The following is a 19,844-nucleotide window of genomic DNA, read 5'->3' as shown; positions in this document are numbered from 1 at the left end:
TACTCATATTGGATTTGAAAATCAAAATAAATAAGGATGATTATTCACAATTTAGGAGGGTCGTCGTGAGGGTTAAAAAACAAACTTAGTGGGGGGGGGGGGTCGTCGACATCGAGGGTTGGTCACCTAGTCAATGGTGCTGGAGTTGACACTCCTCAGTCGTGGAAGGGAAAAAGGGCATAACTCAAAAGGCCGAATGCACAAATGATGGGATGTTAATTTTTTACTATTATTTATTTAATTGTTTTTTTTGAATTTCACATTTTATATAATTATTATTTAGATTTTATATGCCAATTGGGTTATTGATCCTCTGTTTAATTTGAAATTTTGGACTTCTCTTTTAATAATGTTTGAGCCAATTCTCCGGTTTAATTGTGTTTAGTATTTAGTAATTTATATAGTTTCTCTAAAGATATTTATATAAAAAGGTTATTTACTAAAAAATTAAACTAAAATTTTATAATCGGTGGATTCAAATATATTTTTTAAATTATAATAGATTCGTTTACCGAAAAAGAATGAATTTGTTCATTAATACACTGCTATATGCATATATAAAACCGAGAACATAGCCCGTATACCTAGCTCCGCCCATTACCAAGAACATAAGATATATTCTAGTGGCCGGTTGGTTCTAGGAAGAAGCCGATAGTTGCATCAGCATCACCACCAAACTTTGGTTCTCATTTGTTTATTTCAAATTACTAGGTCAAGTGGGAACATTGGCCTCGGCCATCATGTTTGAATCTGGCCTGTATTGTCTTTATACAAATTCAATCAACCATATCTCAATTTCCTACTAATTAATTGGCTTTTCATATAAATAACGTTAAAATAATTAACAGGTTATTAAAGGTTAATACTGAATCAATCAACTTTCACAATTTTATAATCAAGTATTTTAAGGATCTTTGTATTGGGTCTTAATTTATTATTTAATTATATATGTTTTACTTGAAAATATACAAAACGAATGGGTTTATTGTTTTATTTATAGACCAAGTCATTTACATTAAAAATAATTATTCTTACAAAATTGGCAAATAGGTCCTTTTAGATTAGCCAATGAATTTTAGCTCAATTAGCATCTAAGGAGGAAATGAAGATTTTTAATGGAGTTCGCAAGGTCTCAAGTTCGAATTCGATCCAACTGAATTTTTTCTCACAATTTTTTTCTCAAGTAATAATTTCATCTCACATTATTATTATTTGTTTATATGTAAAGTTTTAATAATCTTAACTAGTTAATTAGTTATGTTGATAAGAGATTAAAAGAAACAATGTTGTTAGTATAAGATGTAAAGAGATAAATTTCAAGTTTGAGAAAAAAAGGTTATGCACTTTAATACGTAAGGGACTAGTTCTCCATGTATAATGAAAGCTAATTAGAAGTCTAGCAAAAATGATAATTAATTTGCATTCACTTCATAAAGATAAAGTCTAAATATCTAATCTTTAAATTCTAAAGATAGAAAATAAATTAATCAACTTCCACATATTTGTCATCAAGTGTTTAACAACTGGCTTTTATTTTAAAGGTTGTATGGTAGTCTCTTAATGATTGTATCTTAATTATTCATAACCTCTTAACGGTTAAAATGTAATAGTAAGTCTTAATTGTTAAATGCCTACCTTTTAATGGTTACATGTTATAACTATTCAGACTTAATGTTATCTTTTAACCATTAAAATGTTATGAATCGTTAAGAGACTACAAAACAGCTTTTTAGTTTTTAAATATATTTGTTTTACTTAATTGAAATTATATAAAATTAAAAAATTAACGCAAATAAGTTATTAGAAATATTTAACTAAATGATAAATAAATAACTTAAAAACGCATACTGTTTACCTACGTCAAAACCGAATAGATTTAGTAACATGCAAGTATGATAAATAATATGTATTAGAAACTTAAAGTAATTAAAATAATACAATTTCTATTAGTGTAATCGAATCTTAAATATATATAAACGAAACATTTAAAAGATTTCTGGTTACTCCCTGCGTTCTCTCTAACCACCAGATTGCTTTATTTGTAAATAGAGGCTTCTTATGCATTTGACTTGAATTCACGGGTATGGTCTCACCAAACCCAGATATCCCTTAAATGGGTTATATCATATCCCTAAATTAAAAATTAATCTCACCAAATATTTGATATGAAAATTCTATAAAATAGTAATTTACTAAAAATTAATATATGTTTTTATAAAAAAAAAAGAATTATTTATAATTAAGAAACAATTTTATAGTAAAAAATAAACGGGTCATGAGTTTTACCAAATCCGGATAGCTTTTAAACCGGGTTATAACATCTTATATATTTGTGAAACCATTTCATCATTAAATCCTAAGTATGTTATTAACTTTCTTACAATAAATAAAATTAAAATCCAAAAAAATATATAAATATTGGGAACGAATAATGTAAAAAACCCTGTAATACCGAGGGAGGGGGGATAAAAACTAGTATTTTATATTTAAAATTGGATTTTGAGATTGCTTTAAAGTCAAATATCGAGTAATAGACATCTCAACATGTTAATATTAACCATGTAAGAATATAAAATGGTTGGTATATATAACCGCAAAACCGAAAAGTACTGGTACCCGACATGTATGAGGCAGAGAATGGGATTGGCACCCGTCCTATACCCAGTCTATTGCCAACCCTAAACCGAATTGTTGTATATCATGTATACCGAAACTTGACCATCCACACAAACATCCAACTAACTTACATTATCTTAGTTAGTCTATTGATTTCCTATGCTTATGACCTAATCAACAAGTTTATTAAAGTTAGGAATAGCTACTTAGGTTGAGGTCTTGAACAAAGCCAAATTTTAAGTGAGTCCCTAGCGTAACAACCTAATTCATCGAATTTGTTAAAGTTACTGATGTTGTGCTTATAACCTAGTTCAACGAGTCTTTATATAGGGGATAACTTACAAAAAAAAGGTAGTGTTTTACAAGAAAATGAAGAAAGAAAAAATTCACTTGCTTAATTTTAAAATACAAAAAATGATTAACATGAAAGTTTATATTCAACCTACTAGCATTCTAAAAAATATATAAAAAAATTATTTAATATCAAAATATATGCGTGTGTATGTAAAAGTTTAAAATTCAAAAATAAACTTAAGAGCAAATATAGTTCAAAAAAGTTTTATATTTATATATTTTTATTAAACTATTTAAATTACATTGAAATAGAAGACAAACGGACAACAGTCCCTTATGGATGGTAAAACCTAATCTTTTATTTAAAAACTACATTAGTTGATTTTGAAGTCATAACATTGCTATGCATAACACGTTGAACTCGGTTAATCAGCCTTAGCCATGAGAAAGCAAAAAAATATCAATTGCAAAAGGAATAAGCATGTGTTGGTTGTCAATGCATCTTTTTACATGTTTGCTCACTTTGCATGAAACGACTTTTAAGGCAGACTGGCCCACTATGAACACACTACTCTTTAAGCCCACAAGAGGGGAAACTCTTTTTAGGCCGACAAACTCGTGTTTCCTTCCCGTCCATTCGAAGACTAAAATGCCAGTTGGTCGGAATGTTGATCTTCCTTCCATCAAGTCGGTCAAGAAATTCACTATTGCTTATATTTTGTCCGATATCCCGGCATGCCTAAATATGTCAACAAGAACGTCCCGAACCAAGTCATGTCGGTACTTGAACCCCATAAGCTCTTAACAAAGTACCAGGTGCTCCCCAAAAAAGTCCAAACACACCTTGCGACAAACATATCATATCTCATCAACCGAAAAAATAGGAATCATGAGGCAATACTTAATGATGGTACGATACTCCATCGGTAACATATGTTAACCTATCCATCTATAGGGATAATTAAAATCTTGAGCATGTTGTGCTCGTAAAAACTCAAAAACAACCTTTTGTCTAACAGCAATGTCAAAGTGCCCTTCCAAGCTAGTCATAGACAATACAACTAAAAAGGACACTTGTCAACGCATGTTCGATTTTTAGGGAGGGGTGGGGGTGGTTGTCCTTGTTAGTGAAACCGATGAAGTCAAAGCTTGAAATTGTAACACAAAGACAAGCCAAAGCACAAGCATAATAAGAATCCATACCACATATGTCACTATCACGCAAGATGTGGTACTGAAAGCACCCAAAGACTGGGCCCTCGAGGCCACAAAAGCATATGATCAAGCCTCTACTGCCGAATACAATCCCAAACCCCCAAACATAATAGACAAGGAGACGAGTCACCATTGGAGGCCTCCAAAGTAAGGACCTCCACAAACCACCATGTCCTCATTGCTTGGTGCAATTTTCTGTCAAAGAGCAACGCTGCCTCAAGCATGTATACGAGATGACATGCCTTTAAGCCAAAGAAAAATTTTGCGATACCCATACACGATCGAAGCAAGAGTAGCTTACTTTGCGGGTCACCTAGTTTGGGAAGAAGACTCATCAAATCAACAACACTAATAAACCCTGTGTCTCTGCTAAATGCACCCTAAAAAGCTTCACCCAAAATACGGTTTCCCGATGTTAAAAGGAAATAAACCCTCGCGAAATTTTTACCATCACAAGAAGAGTTTATATGAATGATAATTTTATTTGTGAATCTAACTTTGACAAAATCACATAAAAATCCTTTAAATTTATATGAATTTCATCCTTAATTTTTCAAAAGGATGCTGACCAACGTGTGACTTGTGTTAACTCTAAAAATTAGCTGTCGTTAGTCTAAAAGACGTACAAAATCTTACAAAAAGGAAACATAAGGAATGGTTAACTTGCTTTTGAAACAATAACGATGAAACATAAAAGTTTATATAAACCTTAAGCAAAATAGCAAAATACTAATATCCAATTCTTTTAAAACCTATGTATTAATTACTATATAGTGAACGTTGGCAAATATTTCCTTTTGACTATATTCCGGTCTGGCGGTCTCACTCTCACCAACCACAAGTTACCAAAGTAAATGAAATTTAAAAATATGCCACCAGCCACTTGGGATTATAACCTTAACTTAATCCCTTAGCCGCTAGACGTTACACACTTACAAATTAGACATATGACATAATAATATTTAAATACTTATATACCCATTCGACCCAACTCCTTGTATATATAAATATGTTAATAAGCCGATGCATTCTCTGATCAAGTAAAGCACATGTCAAGGGGTGGATAAAAGACCAAGGATGGAGTCCACGTAACTTTGGAATAAGATTCGATGTCATTCACTTGGATGCCCTTATCAGAACATAGTTTGAACCCATCTCTGAGAGCTCTAGTCTCAGCCATCATGTTAGTAACATTGTGATAGAATGAAGAGAAGAAAAGAAAAATTTGACCTTAACTCTTTCTCAGGATACCACCACCTGCACTCTCTCCCATAGCAGCTGATCCATCTATGTTGAGTTTGGTACATTTTTTTTGGGGGGGGGGGGAGGATTTGATCCATATCCCGCTTTGATTTCCCTTCGGGCTCCTTATTCCGAGGCTATTCTTTATCACGGCTCCTCTTAGACTTTCCAACCAACCCGGAGTATTCAACCCCCCCTTCGCCTAGCCATCAGATTCCTCCGCTGCCATCTACGCTTTTGGCTCCTTGTCATTTGATCTGGGGAATCTACCTCGAAGAAACGAGCCTATCAGAGAAAAAAGTGCTAGTTGTAGCGCGCTAGCGCGCATTTGACTAAAAACATGGAAAGTTAAGGCTCTGGGCAACGGGAGCCTTGACTTGAAGCATTGTACAAGTGCTTAAGGTTCCTTCGGGCCATGGCCACAACTATCATATAAGGCAAGGCTTGGAAGCAAGCTACCAGCGCCTATCGGCGGGAACTGGGCTTGTCTTGGTTAGTAGTGCCCGCCCATTCTGTCTCGCCCGCCCGCCGACCCATGAATTCTTCAGAGCGGGCCGGCAGGCCGGGCGTACGGGAACCGCCGAAGAAGTGCCTCAACGCGGCGCAGCCGCTACTTCTCCACCTTTTATGCAATTATGAATTACACTTAACTTTATCGATTCCAAGGAAACTTATCCTTTTGGAGCTGACGTAACAAACTACGCGATCCCCCCAATGAAGCCAACATAAATCCGATCCGAATAAAGAAAATAAAAGGCAGTTTCATTATGGTAGTATACCAGCCACCTGTTCTGGAACTGGAAGTTCCAATCGGAGCATATAGATCCGTAAATGGATTTGTATGTCTAGCCACTTCAGTCGTGTTTGTCGTTTCTTGAAAGTATCTTTTTTTCTGGGAACATGGTCAACCAGAAATTCTTATGTTCGCGATTCTTCATCCACCGAAGCAGAAAATGCTCCAGTTTTCCATTCTCATATGAGGCCGGAAAGTTTATTGGCAACAGGTCGACACGAAGTGATTCATCATCCTCAAACATGAGCCGATCGTTAGTTAGGGACGGTTTATAGATCAGAAAATTACCACAAATTGAATGAAAAGTGGGTCCATGTAAATAATCGAGACCTTGCAAACAACAACGCTCCTTCCCCATATGGAGTTCGGAACCCAAAGGCAATCGTTGAGTGAACTGTATCTTCTTTGTGTTAGTTAACCTAAGCCGCACCCTTACTGCCGGGAGGGGGCTCGGCCCCCGAACCGTACGTGGGACGAGTTTCTGCCTCATACAGCTCGGGCCGAAACCCGGGGGAAGTTTAGGAGAGATGGAGAGAGCCAGCAGCTGACAGTCGGGGCGGGGATAAGCTTCCTTCTTCACAAGCTTATCCCTCCCAAAAAACCGACCCGAGAGCGCTTCCCTTTTTTCTATTCCATCTCATTCCATTCCGGGGCAGGCGGCTAATACTAATCTAATAAATGAAGTAGTCGTCGTCTGACCAATCGGCTCGGACACCAGACCGCCCGTGCCCGCCCATTTTGTCTCGCCCTAAATGGAATCCCTTAGTTACGCTGCGCCCCGACCCGAGTCCCTACGTCCGCTTTTTTCCGCCCGAAACCCAAGAAGTTGGCTTTGCCAACACAACATTAGGGCCGTCCCCTTCATCCTATACTAACCCCGGCCCGGGCTGGCTTTTTGGGAATCCCGTCCCCACCGTGCTCACGGCCCGGCTGGCCTGCCAGCGGTAGTGGGAATTCTCCCGTTCCCTGTTCAAAGACTTGGTTGGATGCGGGATCTACTCCACGAGGAGCGGTACGGACGTAGATGATATCATCACGACCTCTCTTTTCGTACCGCTAGGGATGCTTAACGCCACTTCGCCAACTGGCGTTACCTGCGCTTTCGTGTCTCTCAGTGTGGTCAGCACTGGTGTTTTCCGAGCAGCGAGGCTTACACCCATTCGCATTAGTTCATCCAAAGTTCCTTACCCTTATGCACGAATTATTGAATAAGCCATCTTCCTATCAAGGTTAAGGAGTCAACTGAGCATCTCAGCGGCGGGATTGAATACCCGGATCGAATCAGAGTTCACGCCGCCCGCCCTGAACAAATAGGAGGCGTGGACCACAGGTCGCACATAAGCCGCCGGGTCGCACGACAGAAGAACACCCAATATAAAGATGCACACTCCTCCATGTGAAATATTCATCTTCATTGGAGCTTTTTTGTAGTAGTCGTGACCAACAGCCATCAGCTGTCGGCTCGTTGGTAAGGTGAGAGCTTCAAGCCCGATTTCTGGTGGCGCACTCCCCACACAAGCACCGCCCAACGAAGGGGGGACGGGTAAAGCTACAGGCCCAAAAACTTCGACCCTTCTTTCTAAAGGGGGGTGCCCAGTACACCTCATCTTGTCATTTCGTCCTTGCTCATTCCCGTTAGGCCGAAGTCTTTGGCCTTTCCTTCTCCGCGCACGCTCACGCTTCGCTGACCTATCGCGTGGTAAAGAGAAAAAAAGTACGAAAGAATAGTAAACGGAGCACACCGCAGAAAGATTCTAAATATGAGAAATCCCCTTTTTTTTCGATAAGAAGGAAATGAAGAACAGGAACGAAACGAAATAAGGCCTTTCTAGCTCTAGTTTCGGATGAGCTTCTCTCAAGGATGTCTGGTAATAGAATAGGTTGGCTCGCTATAATTAAGACTCCGCTTTTTGCTCCGTCAGTGGAGCGTATGAATTTCCTGGAATGTAGATAGACCAAAAGAGAGACTGAAGGGATAAGAATAGGAATTATAGTACCATTAGAAGAAGGGGCACCTGTGGGAACATCTCTACTGACGAACCATTTCAATAGTACGGGTGCTGCCGTGCCACGAGGCACGACCATGGAAGTAATGAAAAAGAAAAAGTTATGTAGTTGGACCATCTTTTCTAACCGTTCGAGTTTTGCTTCTATAGAGAAGATGAGACGCTCAAAATGAAAGTGTTCGCAACGCATACCGAAAGGGTACCAATGAAGCCGACCATTAATGACTAGTTCGAAGACCAAGAGCGCAAAAAGAATATCATATTAAGGGAGACGTAATCCCAATTTCAGAGAAGAGGAAAAAAGTCCTCCGTCATAGGCGGCCGAGGGTACCTTCCTAGAGGTTCTTTTTAATTTGAATCAGGTCTCCTCACTTATGTTTATGCTTATGATAATATATGCCGATCCCTAATCTCACAAATAGATTTCAACCCAATCTCCCCTTTGTGAAGCAGATCATGAGTGTATTCCGCCTACATTTGTTAGGTTCTTTGATTCTGTAAGTTTGTCTTGTTTAGATTGCACGAGAGCGCCTTTTTTACTTTATATCAAAAATAGAGATTTAAATAATAGGTAACCTTCATCAATAAACCTTGCATAAGAGATAGATCCTGCTGACTTGAACTGAGCACGAATTTCATTTGTATTTGAGCGTAAAAGCGAAGGTTGGAAACCTACTGGTTCAGCCAAGAACCAGAAACCGAATGAAGGAAGCGAAGATCAGAGTCAAAATATGCCGTGGAGAAGAGCTTACTTATGAGCGGAAGACGAAGTCGCAGGGAACCTGTGGCTGGATTGAATCCTTCGCGAATACATGAACCGCTTTAACAAAGAAGCCCTCGAGGTTAATAACCAACTCGATTCTATTTCGTCCTTTGTTCCCCGAAAGAAACCTCCCGGCAAGGCCTAGGAAAGCCCTCATCTCTTTTTCGTGGTCATCGAGCTCGTCGGAGAAATATACCCTCCCTTATTCATCGCTCTTATCGGCTAACGATCATTAGGCGAAGCGGTTGAATCATCGCCGTTCTTAACCGAACTAAGCATGCCTTTACGCGTGTGCCCGCAGTTTATTGCGGAGAATTGGTTGTTGATTGCGGAGAATCAGTTATTGGCAATTCATTTCTCCCCTAACATGTACTCAATCTCACTTCCACTTGCCTGAATCGGTACCCTTTGATATATGGAAGCGTGAGTTGATGCTTATTATCTTACTTGTGCTTTAGATTTGATTGAATGAAGGTGGACGAAGCATTGGGTTTCGATAATTAGCAGACCTCAGACATAAAATGAACAGGGATTCGATAAACGAAAGTATGTATACCGTACACCATCAACTCTCAAACACACAAGACATAGTCTCCACATAATGCTAGTTCCATCTTTCAACCCTTCACCAACTATATAAATATATTTACAACCTTTCAAACTTTGTATAATAAGTTAATAACATTTGTACAACTTTTAAACATTTGGTTAGCTAGAGAACATGGACGGGGCAAAAGCGATGGGTTCGATGAGGCGATCGGTGAGTCGATTGATAAGTAGGAACCGAAGCACGGCTTGGAGGATGGAGGACGTGTTTGCGGGTGGTGCGGGTGGGAGTTACAACCGAAGGTCTAGTAGACACTCGGAGGAGGATGAAGAGGCTTTGAGATGGGCTGCTCTTGAGAAACTACCAACTTATGACCGGTTAAGAACCACCATCATGAAGTCTTATATGAATGAAGATGAGGAAAACCAAAGAGGGTATAAGAGTAATGTGTTGCACAAGGAAATTGATGTCCGAAAACTCGATCCGAATGATAGACAGCAGTTTATTGATCGGATTTTTAAGGTGGCTGAGGAAGATAATGAAAAGTTCTTGATGAAGTTTAGAAATCGTATTGATAAGTAAGTTTTTATTATTTCCCACCTTATTTTGTTTATTTGTTTATTTTTCAACTATATGTTTACTATTATAAAATGAGTTTTGACCTTTTCTGACCGAAAAGGGTGTCACAAAAGTCTTAGCTTTTGTAGTAGTTGTCCAAAACAATTAGGAAAATTAGGATGTCACAACCATGGTTGTTTTATTATTATTATTATTACTAGATGATTATTGTACAATAATTGCTTAATGTTTTCGTGAAGCAAACATACTAAAATGCTCAAAACGCTCAACCAAAAAACCTCAAACGCTAAAAAACGGTTTTCATGAAGGAAAGTAAAAAATTGATCGATTAACGATCCAAAATTGTTTATTTCGATGAACCAATAATTAATTGGATATGTATTGACGATTTCGAGATCTTGTGATGTAATTTCGTGGATCGATTTCATGAATATAAGTATTCTTGTACCTAATGTACGTTAAGGTATTATTGTATTCCATCTTTTCTCATTATTATTATTATTATTTTATTTTTTTCATAAAATTCGTGAAATTGTTTCATAAATCTACTTAATATTATTAGTATATGATGATAAATGTTAAAAAATATCCAAGTTTAGCTATTTTCCTTTTTATTTAGCTATAGTTTACTTTATTCTGTAATCATTTTGTTTTTTTAAAAGTGTGTCAAATTTGTATATTGAAAACATATATAATGATAGAGACAAAACAAAAATTTAAAATTTGTTCGTGTGTGGCATGCTTATAAAGGTATAACTTTGTCCTGAAAATACATATGTTGATTTTTTTTACTCAAGATATCACTATCAAGATAGATATTGACGTACGCTTAATTAATTATTTGTGCAAGATAATACCTAGCTAGTTATATATATAACTTTTGATGAATATATATTTAGGTTCACATGCATGCAAAATAAAAAGTCAATGTCTCATATGCAATATTGCTGGCTCATGAAATGGTCATGGATTAAAAAAAATATTGCTAAAACATATTAAAATATATAAAGATAATCATTGAACACGTCTTAGAACTATTAGCTCTGAAAGTGCTTGTTTCGTGATTATCGACTCGTATATATCTTAATATTATAGTGAACTAAATATCAATCATGTTGAACTAGTCTTGGTGTTTTTTTTATATTATTGTTTGTTTTTTAGTTTAAACTAATCTTGATAATAAACAAAATATTATTTGAAACATTTCAGGGTTGGGATTACGCTTCCAACGGTAGAAGTACGATTCGAACACTTAACAATCGAAGCCGATTGCTATATTGGAGATCGAGCACTTCCTTCGCTAGCAAATACCACAAGAAATCTCCTTGAGATGGCTGTAGGAATGTTCGGTTTAAGTTTAGCTGAAAAAACGAAACTCACCATTCTTAAAGATGCATCCGGGATTATAAAACCATCAAGGTAACAAGTTTAAGATTTTCTTAACATAATACTAGAATACTATCTAAATAAATGCGTACGAAAATTAAACCGTTAAGTGACATGTATCCTGACTTTTGAAAACGACTTTAAAACATATATTCAAACATTAGTGACGTTTTTGTTTGTGTGGTGTTTAATTATTATAATTCCAAATCTAATGATTTTTATTTAACAGGATGGCACTTCTTTTGGGCCCACCATCATCAGGAAAAACAACTCTTTTACTAGCCTTGGCCGGAAAGTTGGACCCAAGCCTAAAGGTATATTTGGACTTATGAATAAAAATTAAAACAGTTTCTATATAAGTACAATTAAATAAAAACAAGTTGTTAATATAACTATGATTAAAACAGGTTAGGGGAGAGATTACCTACAACGGGCATAAACTCAATGAATTCATACCTCGGAAGACATCAGCGTACATTAGTCAAAACGATGTTCATGTTGGAGAAATGACCGTAAAAGAAACATTAGATTTCTCCGCAAGGTGTCAAGGAGTTGGTTCACGTTATGGTACTATTGATATTGCAATGTTTTTAAACTGGTTATGTATTATTTATTTACAAACTAAACGTTAAATTTGATTTAATAATAGAATTATTAACGGAGCTAGCTAGAAGAGAGAAGGAAGCCGGTATCTTCCCAGAAGCCGAAGTTGATCTTTTCATGAAGGTGACTTATTAATTTTTAAATTCTTGATTTACTTAAAAAAATTACATTTTTTTTATAAATGAATATGGATAAAATAATACATATGTTAATTAAAAAGTACTTTGTGAATTCAGGCAACATCAATGGAAGGAATGGAGAGCAGTTTAATTACTGACTACACTCTTAGGGTAACCATATTATTATTATTATTATTATTATTATTATTATTATTATGCCAACGAAAACACTACAACTATAAATAAATAGTTATTTTGGGGCTAAATATCATAGCACCAGCAGGCATGCAACTAGAGGCATATTTTTAAGTTTTTCTTCTTGTGGGTCAACGAATATGATCATATAATTTTATTATATTAATTAAGGTAGCATGTCGTTTTATTCTTCTACAGCTTTGAGTTCTTTTCAACGTTATGTTTGGTGAACTAACCTTTTGGAAAGTTAAGTTTAATATTATTATACCTTTTCAAACAGATTTTGGGACTTGATGTATGTCGTGATACAATTGTTGGTGATGATATGATACGGGGCATCTCCGGTGGTCAAAAGAAGCGAGTGACAACAGGTTAATTACAATTTATAATGTTTTAAATCGATCAAAGTTGAAATATAGATGAAATAAACGCGCAAATGATTAAAATCATGATTACATGAACACAACAAACCCAAGTCATCTCATGGTGGGTGGGTGGGTGAATTGTAACAAATAAAGTGATTCTTGGCTTATCCTTAATTAAGTAATGGGTTAAGTTGTATGTGGTCAATGAACTCATCAAGTAGACGTAACACACCCCTTTCAAGTCATGTTAGGTGAACACACATCACCAATGTGAAATGAGTGGCAAGGTGAAATGTGAAATCAATTTGAGATATATTTTCCAATATACCCTAAGACACGCGTAAAAAATTACGGTTATTTTAAAAGTTATTGGATAGCAGATAATAACAAAAGATATAGATAATATCTACATGATGACACGTATCGGTGGATGAATCGTGATACGTGACTAGTGATTATATAAAAAATGTGACAAATGTAGCTGGCGAGGCCAATTTGTTATTTGTCATCATCAAGCTCCACTTGATAATTCACACATACATAACTCTCTTGTCTTCTTGTTTTTGGATGAAGAATCCATCACATCTACAACGGGCCCCATAAAAATAAATTACCGTTGCTAAAAATGACATTTTTTGGACAACGACATTGAAATAATACGTGTTATTAACTTATTATAGTTATGACTTATGAGTCTATGACACTACACGCGTGTGTAACTATGTATCATAAGTTAAAATAATAATGAAAGTTAATGACATCATGTAACTTAAAGCTTATGAGATGTAAAATGTAATTTTGTGAAATAAGATGACGGATTTGTGTAATAACATTTGACATGTAAAACAGGTGAGATGATTGTTGGGCCGACCAAAACATTGTTTATGGACGAGATATCAACCGGGCTCGACAGTTCAACCACGTTTAAATTGTGAAATGTCTTCAGCAAATCGTTCATCTTACAGACGCGACTGTCTTGATGTCCCTACTACAACCCGCGCCCGAGACGTTTGATTTATTTGATGACATTATTTTATTGTCAGAAGGCCAGATAGTGTATCAAGGCCCACGAGAACATGTGGTTGAGTTTTTCGAAAGTTGTGGGTTTAAATGCCCAGAAAGAAAAGGCACTGCTGATTTCTTGCAAGAGGTAGGCTTTCCAACCCATTGGGCTTTGTATAGTAAAATCCGAATTAAGGTAGTAAAATGGATGGGTCTTTTGGGTCCAGTAATGTGTGAAAATGACTTGGTAAAGTTGGAGTATATTATTTTAATATTTTACCCTAGAGTGATCAAGTTTTAAATGTTTAGCTAAAGCCACTTACGTTTTTATTTTGTCAACTTCACTTAACTTACATTTTTTAAATTAGCATAGGTATGAGGTAATAATTAAATTTTAATATTCCAGTCTTCTTTTCTTTTCTTTTTTCTTTTTAAATATCTTAGATATGAGGTAATAATGTTAAAATTAACAAGTTCACTGTATAATAACCAATTTTCAAAACCATTCAAGATTATTATAATTGGAAAAAGTAATAACCAAATAGCAACCAAATTACCTCACTTAATACTAAAAAAAATTAAACTTTTTAAAATTAAAAGTCTATAAAATTAAAGACTTAACAAAAGTTGAGTGACTTTAAAAAATAAAAATTTTAATTGACTATAGTGTGATACTTGGATAACTTTATGTAAAGTTACCATATTTTCATAATCTAAACAATGACAATCAGTTTTAATAGTGACATTTCAAACTTTCACTTTTGTTGTCAGAAACAGTAATTTCGATAATCATATGTGATGCTGCATTTGATAATAAAATGAAACTTAGGAGTTGTATTGATTAACTTTTCAGTATTATTATCACCTGCTAAGTCACACCTTATATTATTAAAAAACACTTAATTGATTCTAATCTTAATAATTAAATTTGTTTTTATCTTAGGTTACCTCAAAGAAGGATCAAGAGCAGTACTGGACAGACAGGACTAAACCATACAGATACATTTCCGTCACCGAGTTCACAAAGCGATTTCAACGTTTCCACGTCGGCCTTCGCCTCGAGAACGAGCTCTCGGTCCCATACGACAAAGCAAGAAGCCACAAGGCAGCATTAGTTTTCAAAAAATACTTGGTCTCCGAAAGGGACCTTTTGAAGGCCTCATGGGACAAAGAATGGCTACTAATCCAACGAAACTCATTCGTTTACGTGTTCAAGACTGTTCAAATCATCATTGTCGCTTTCATCGGATCAACCGTGTTCTTTAGGACTAGAATGCACTCAAGATTTGAAGCAGATGGTGGTGGATATGTTGGAGCACTTTTGTTTTGCGTGCTTATTAATATGTTCAATGGTTTTGCTGAGTTATCGCTTACGATTCAACGACTTCCAGTGTTTTTCAAGCAAGGAGATTTGTTGTTTCACCCGCCATGGGCGTTTACGCTTCCAACATTCTTGCTTGAGTGCCTATATCCATCCTGGAGACTACGGTTTGGATGATTGTATCGTATTACACCATCGGGTTCGCTCCTGAAGCTAGTAGGTTCTTCAAACAGTTCTTGTTGATATTTTTAGTCCAGCAAATGGCCGCTGGAATCTTTAGGGTTATCGCGGGAGTTTGTCGAACTATGATCATTGCTAACACTGGGGGAGCGCTCACTCTACTTCTCGTGTTTCTTTTGGGCGGTTTCATCCTTCCTAAAGGTTAGTTACTAAACTTTTAAAGCATTCTGACGAAAAGTGTAACACTTTACACAGATTAGGGCTAACGTGTCACATAATACAGTACCAGGGTCATTGATAACAATTTAGTTAAATGGTCATTAATTCGATAATCATTTTAACAATTTTACATTGTAGTATCTAGAATCAGGCATAGTAATTTGATACTTATTATTTTAGGGTTTTCGAGATTTTGTATATTACATTATTACAAAACGCGTCAATAATCATTCGTGTGATACACAGGTCAAATTCCGAACTAGTGGGAGTGGGCTTATTGGGTTTCACCCATGACATGCTTACAATGCCATCACTGTGAATGAGATGCGTGCTGATAGATGGATGACCAAAAATGTAAGTCATATAATCAATCATATATATATACTTATTTAAATTATCTTTCTAATGTGACACGAATATTGTCAACGAAGGTTAACATGACTACATGTTTATATTTACAATACAGGCTTCTGATAATTCCACTCCTTTGGGTATTAAAGTCCTTCAAAATGTCGATGTACCAACCGAAAGCAACTGGTATTGGATTGGCACCGGTGCTCTTGTCGGTTTCACGATTCTACTAAACGTGTTATTCACCTTGGCTCTCATGTATTTGGACCGTAAGTGTCACGTCTTTCTAAAGATTTAATCTTTAATCTTGGTGTACTCTCTTTTCATACAAAGACTAATCTTTTAATCCAAATGTTCATATTTTAGCACTTGGGAAACCACAAGCAGTAATATCCAAAGAAACCGCTGCAGAAATGGAAGCTAACCAAGAAGATTCGAAAGAAACGCCGAGACTTAGGAAAAGTGCATCAAAGAGAGACAAGTTTCCTAAATCTTTATCTGCTGCTGATGGAAACAATACAAGTAATAACAATATTATCTTTTAATTTAGACACACATTTTTTTATGTTCATAACTTTAACTTGGTACACTTTCAGGAGAAATGGCTATGCATAGAATGCATAGTCGAAGAGATGACGATTTATATAGAAGCGAAGATTCAAATCCCGACGCTGCAAATGGTGTAGCCCCTAAAAAGGGGATGGTGTTACCGTTCACTCCTCTAGCAATGTCATTCGACACAGTAAATTATTTCGTTGATATGCCCGCTGTAAGTTAATTTTCATCAATACATTACGTTTAAAAGGTTCGAATAATTAGTTCAACATGTAATAATCTTTGAACATTAAACACAAAACAGGAAATGAAAGAACAAGGAGTGACAGAAGATAAGCTACAATTACTCCGTGGTGTAACGGGTGCGTTTAGGCCTGGAGTGTTGACCGCGTTGATGGGAGTCAGTGGTGCTGGGAAAACTACTTTAATGGATGTTTTGGCTGGAAGGAAAACAGGCGGTTATATTGAAGGCGATATTAGAATATCCGGATTTCCCAAAAATCAAGAAACTTTCGCAAGAATTTCTGGATACTGCGAACAAACCGATATCCATACGCCCCAAATCACCATTCGTGAATCTTTAATCTATTCAGCGTTCCTTCGACTTCCAAAAGAAGTTTCGAATGAAGAAAAAATGGTAAAGAAAAAAAAACTAAACTTTAATATTTCTTAATCAGTTTAAGGTTTAAGGATTTTATTAACCGGTTTAAATCGACAAATTTTCAGACTTTTGTTGACCAAGTGATGGATCTAGTTGAACTAGACAATCTCAAAGATGCAATAGTGGGACTTCCAGGAATTACTGGTTTATCAACCGAACAAAGAAAAAGGTTAAAGATTGCGGTTGAGCTTGTTGCTAACCCTTCAATTATTTTCATGGATGAACCGACTTCTGGCCTTGACGCAAGAGCAGCTGCCATTGTGATGAGAACAGTTAGAAATACAGTTGATACAGGAAGAACCGTTGTTTGCACTATTCACCAACCGAGCATTGATATCTTTGAAGCGTTTGACGAGTTGTTGTTAATGAAACGAGGTGGTCAAGTGATCTATGCCAGACCGTTAGGCAAGAATTCCAAGAAAATTGTTGAATACTTTGAGGTAATATTTCTCATTCATAGTTTCATACACTTGATGAAAACCAAAAGGCAAACAGGCAACAAGTTGCGTAATACAGTAGTTTTTTAATCATAAAATACCGTATTTTTTCAGGAAATACCGGGGGGTACCAAAAATAGCCGAAAAATATAATCCAGCAACATGGATGTTGGAAGTAAGTTCAATTGCTGCTGAAGTTAGACTCGGAATCGATTTTGCAGAACATTACAAAACATCAGCTTTGCATGAGTAAGTATTTCTCTTCATCTTGTATTCTTGTTCAAGAATTGTTTAACTAGTGGAATCTAACGCGAATTTATGTAAATTTACCAGAAGAAACAAGAATTTAGTTAAAGAACTAAGCACACCTCCACTGGGTGCAAAAGATTTATACTTTCCAACACAATATTCTCAATCATCATGGGCACAGTTTAAATCTTGTTTATGGAAACAATGGTGGAGTTACTGGCGAAGTCCGGATTATAATCTTGTTCGTTATTTCTTCACGTTGGCTTGCGCACTTATGGTCGGTACGATTTTTTGGAAAGTTGGACAAAAAAGGTTTGATCTTCAAATTTTTACTATTTATCACTTAAAGCATGTAACTTGTAAGCATTATTCAAAACTCATTTTCTAATACCTCTTATTTTTGTTTGTGTTTTCAGAGATAGTAGTAGTGATTTAACAACCATTATTGGAGCTATGTATGCTGCTGTCCTCTTTGTTGGTATTAATAACTGCTCAACCGTTCAACCGATTGTTGCAACTGAAAGAACCGTCTTTTATAGAGAAACGGCTGCTGGAATGTATTCTGCATTACCATATGCCATGGCACAGGTTAGAAAATAATAGCAATAATAATAAGTTGGATATATTTGGAAACAGTTTCTTGATTCATTATAATATTTTTATGAACAGGTTTTTGTTGAGATACCATATGTACTTGTTCAAACATCATATTACACGTTGATTGTGTACGCAATGGTGGCATTCGAATGGACAGCGGCTAAATTCTTGTGGTTCTTTTTTATCAACTTCTTCTCGTTTCTCTACTTCACATACTATGGAATGATGACGGTTTCCATCACACCAAACCATCAAGTAGCAGCTATATTTGCCGCGGCTTTCTACTCGCTTTTCAACCTCTTTTCTGGTTTCTTTATCCCAAGACCGGTACATGCTCTATATTTCACAAATTATTTTTATATTTAATGTGTAATAATGAAGAAAAAGCTTACCAAAGATTGAATCTTTTTTGAATTCAGAGAATACCCAAGTGGTGGATATGGTACTACTGGATTTGCCCGTTAGCATGGACCGTGTATGGGTGCATTCTTTCACGATATGGTGATATTGAGGACACAATTAGCGTGCCCGGGAATCCGACTAATCCTCCAAGAATTAAAGACTATGTGGAAGACCATTTTGGTTATGAATCAAATTTTATGGCGCCGGTTGCTATAGTTTTGGTTGGTTTTGCGGTGTTTTTTGCTTTTATGTATGCTTATTGCTTGAAGAAATTGAACTTTCAAATGAGATAGGTAGATCAAACAGTTTGTAACATATAGATATGTATTTCTTGTTAAGCCATTTGAGATGTATTTTAAATTATATATGCTCATATAATAGTAATTCATATCATTTGAACTCTTTTTTCATCATTTTGGTATACTTTCAAGTTTCAAAGTGTTTATGAAGACTGATTTAAGGTTTGGGCTTTGGAAGAAGCCCAATTAAATTACTAAATATTAATTTCAAAGTGTCTAGGCTCAAATTGATACAGAAAACTAGTGTACATAGCATAATCAAAGTTATAGTTTAACCAAAATTATATTTTGGTCATTTTATAAGTTTATAGGTACTGGTTACAACTCGAGTGCTTGTGTAGTATTTAAAAAAGGGCAATTTCATAGAATATTAACCAAATTTTAAAAGTGTTTTAACTAGGTCACTCAACTTTAAAAAGTATTCCAATTAAGTCACTCAACTTTTATATGTTATTAAATTAAAGGTTTTAACATGTTTTTTTAGCGTTTTTCTTTTTTGTTTCACATAGAAAATGTTTTTATCTTTTTTTTAATGTTGACGTTGAGTGGCGACGTGGATTTTATTTTTTATTTTTGAGTTTTAATATAATTAACATTTTTTATTTTTTTTTAAAATATAACTACATATATTGCAAATTCCAACCCCACATCTTATCCTACATTTCTTTATTAAGGCACAAAAAAATCAATGAGACTCGATTTGAAGATTTAGGTGATGTTTGTTTTTGCTTCAAACATCTTCAGGAGAGTAATGTCTGCAGGCGCGCAGACAATCAGCTGTGAAGACAGTTTGTTTTTTTAAAAGAATAAGATCTGCAAACAGCTTATAACTTCTTAAAACAAAAGCT

General features: G+C 35.7%; 1 pseudogene across 1 annotated transcript; it reads left to right on the top strand.

Annotated features, from left to right (window-relative positions):
• Window positions 1-9,494: 9,494 nt before the first annotated feature.
• On the top strand, window positions 9,495-19,107 carry LOC143567943 (ABC transporter G family member 35-like; annotated as a pseudogene). Its single transcript, XR_013141495.1, has 20 exons — window positions 9,495-10,054; window positions 11,265-11,474; window positions 11,671-11,755; window positions 11,849-12,008; window positions 12,091-12,167; window positions 12,281-12,334; window positions 12,639-12,729; window positions 13,573-13,873; window positions 14,669-15,427; window positions 15,692-15,799; window positions 15,912-16,065; window positions 16,163-16,318; window positions 16,393-16,565; window positions 16,656-16,988; window positions 17,078-17,452; window positions 17,564-17,698; window positions 17,783-18,010; window positions 18,115-18,286; window positions 18,368-18,622; window positions 18,715-19,107. The product of XR_013141495.1 is annotated as an ABC transporter G family member 35-like (transcript).
• Window positions 19,108-19,844: the final 737 nt, after the last annotated feature.

The sequence above is a fragment of the Bidens hawaiensis genome, unplaced genomic scaffold, assembly GCF_021521415.1.
Source record: "Bidens hawaiensis isolate Kalapana, Puna unplaced genomic scaffold, B.hawaiensis_p1.1 tig00023714_1, whole genome shotgun sequence".
NCBI classification, from domain to species: Eukaryota; Viridiplantae; Streptophyta; class Magnoliopsida; order Asterales; family Asteraceae; genus Bidens; species Bidens hawaiensis.
The sequence above is the reverse complement of the archived record's forward strand: the minus strand, read 5'-3'. Positions and strand labels throughout refer to the sequence as shown.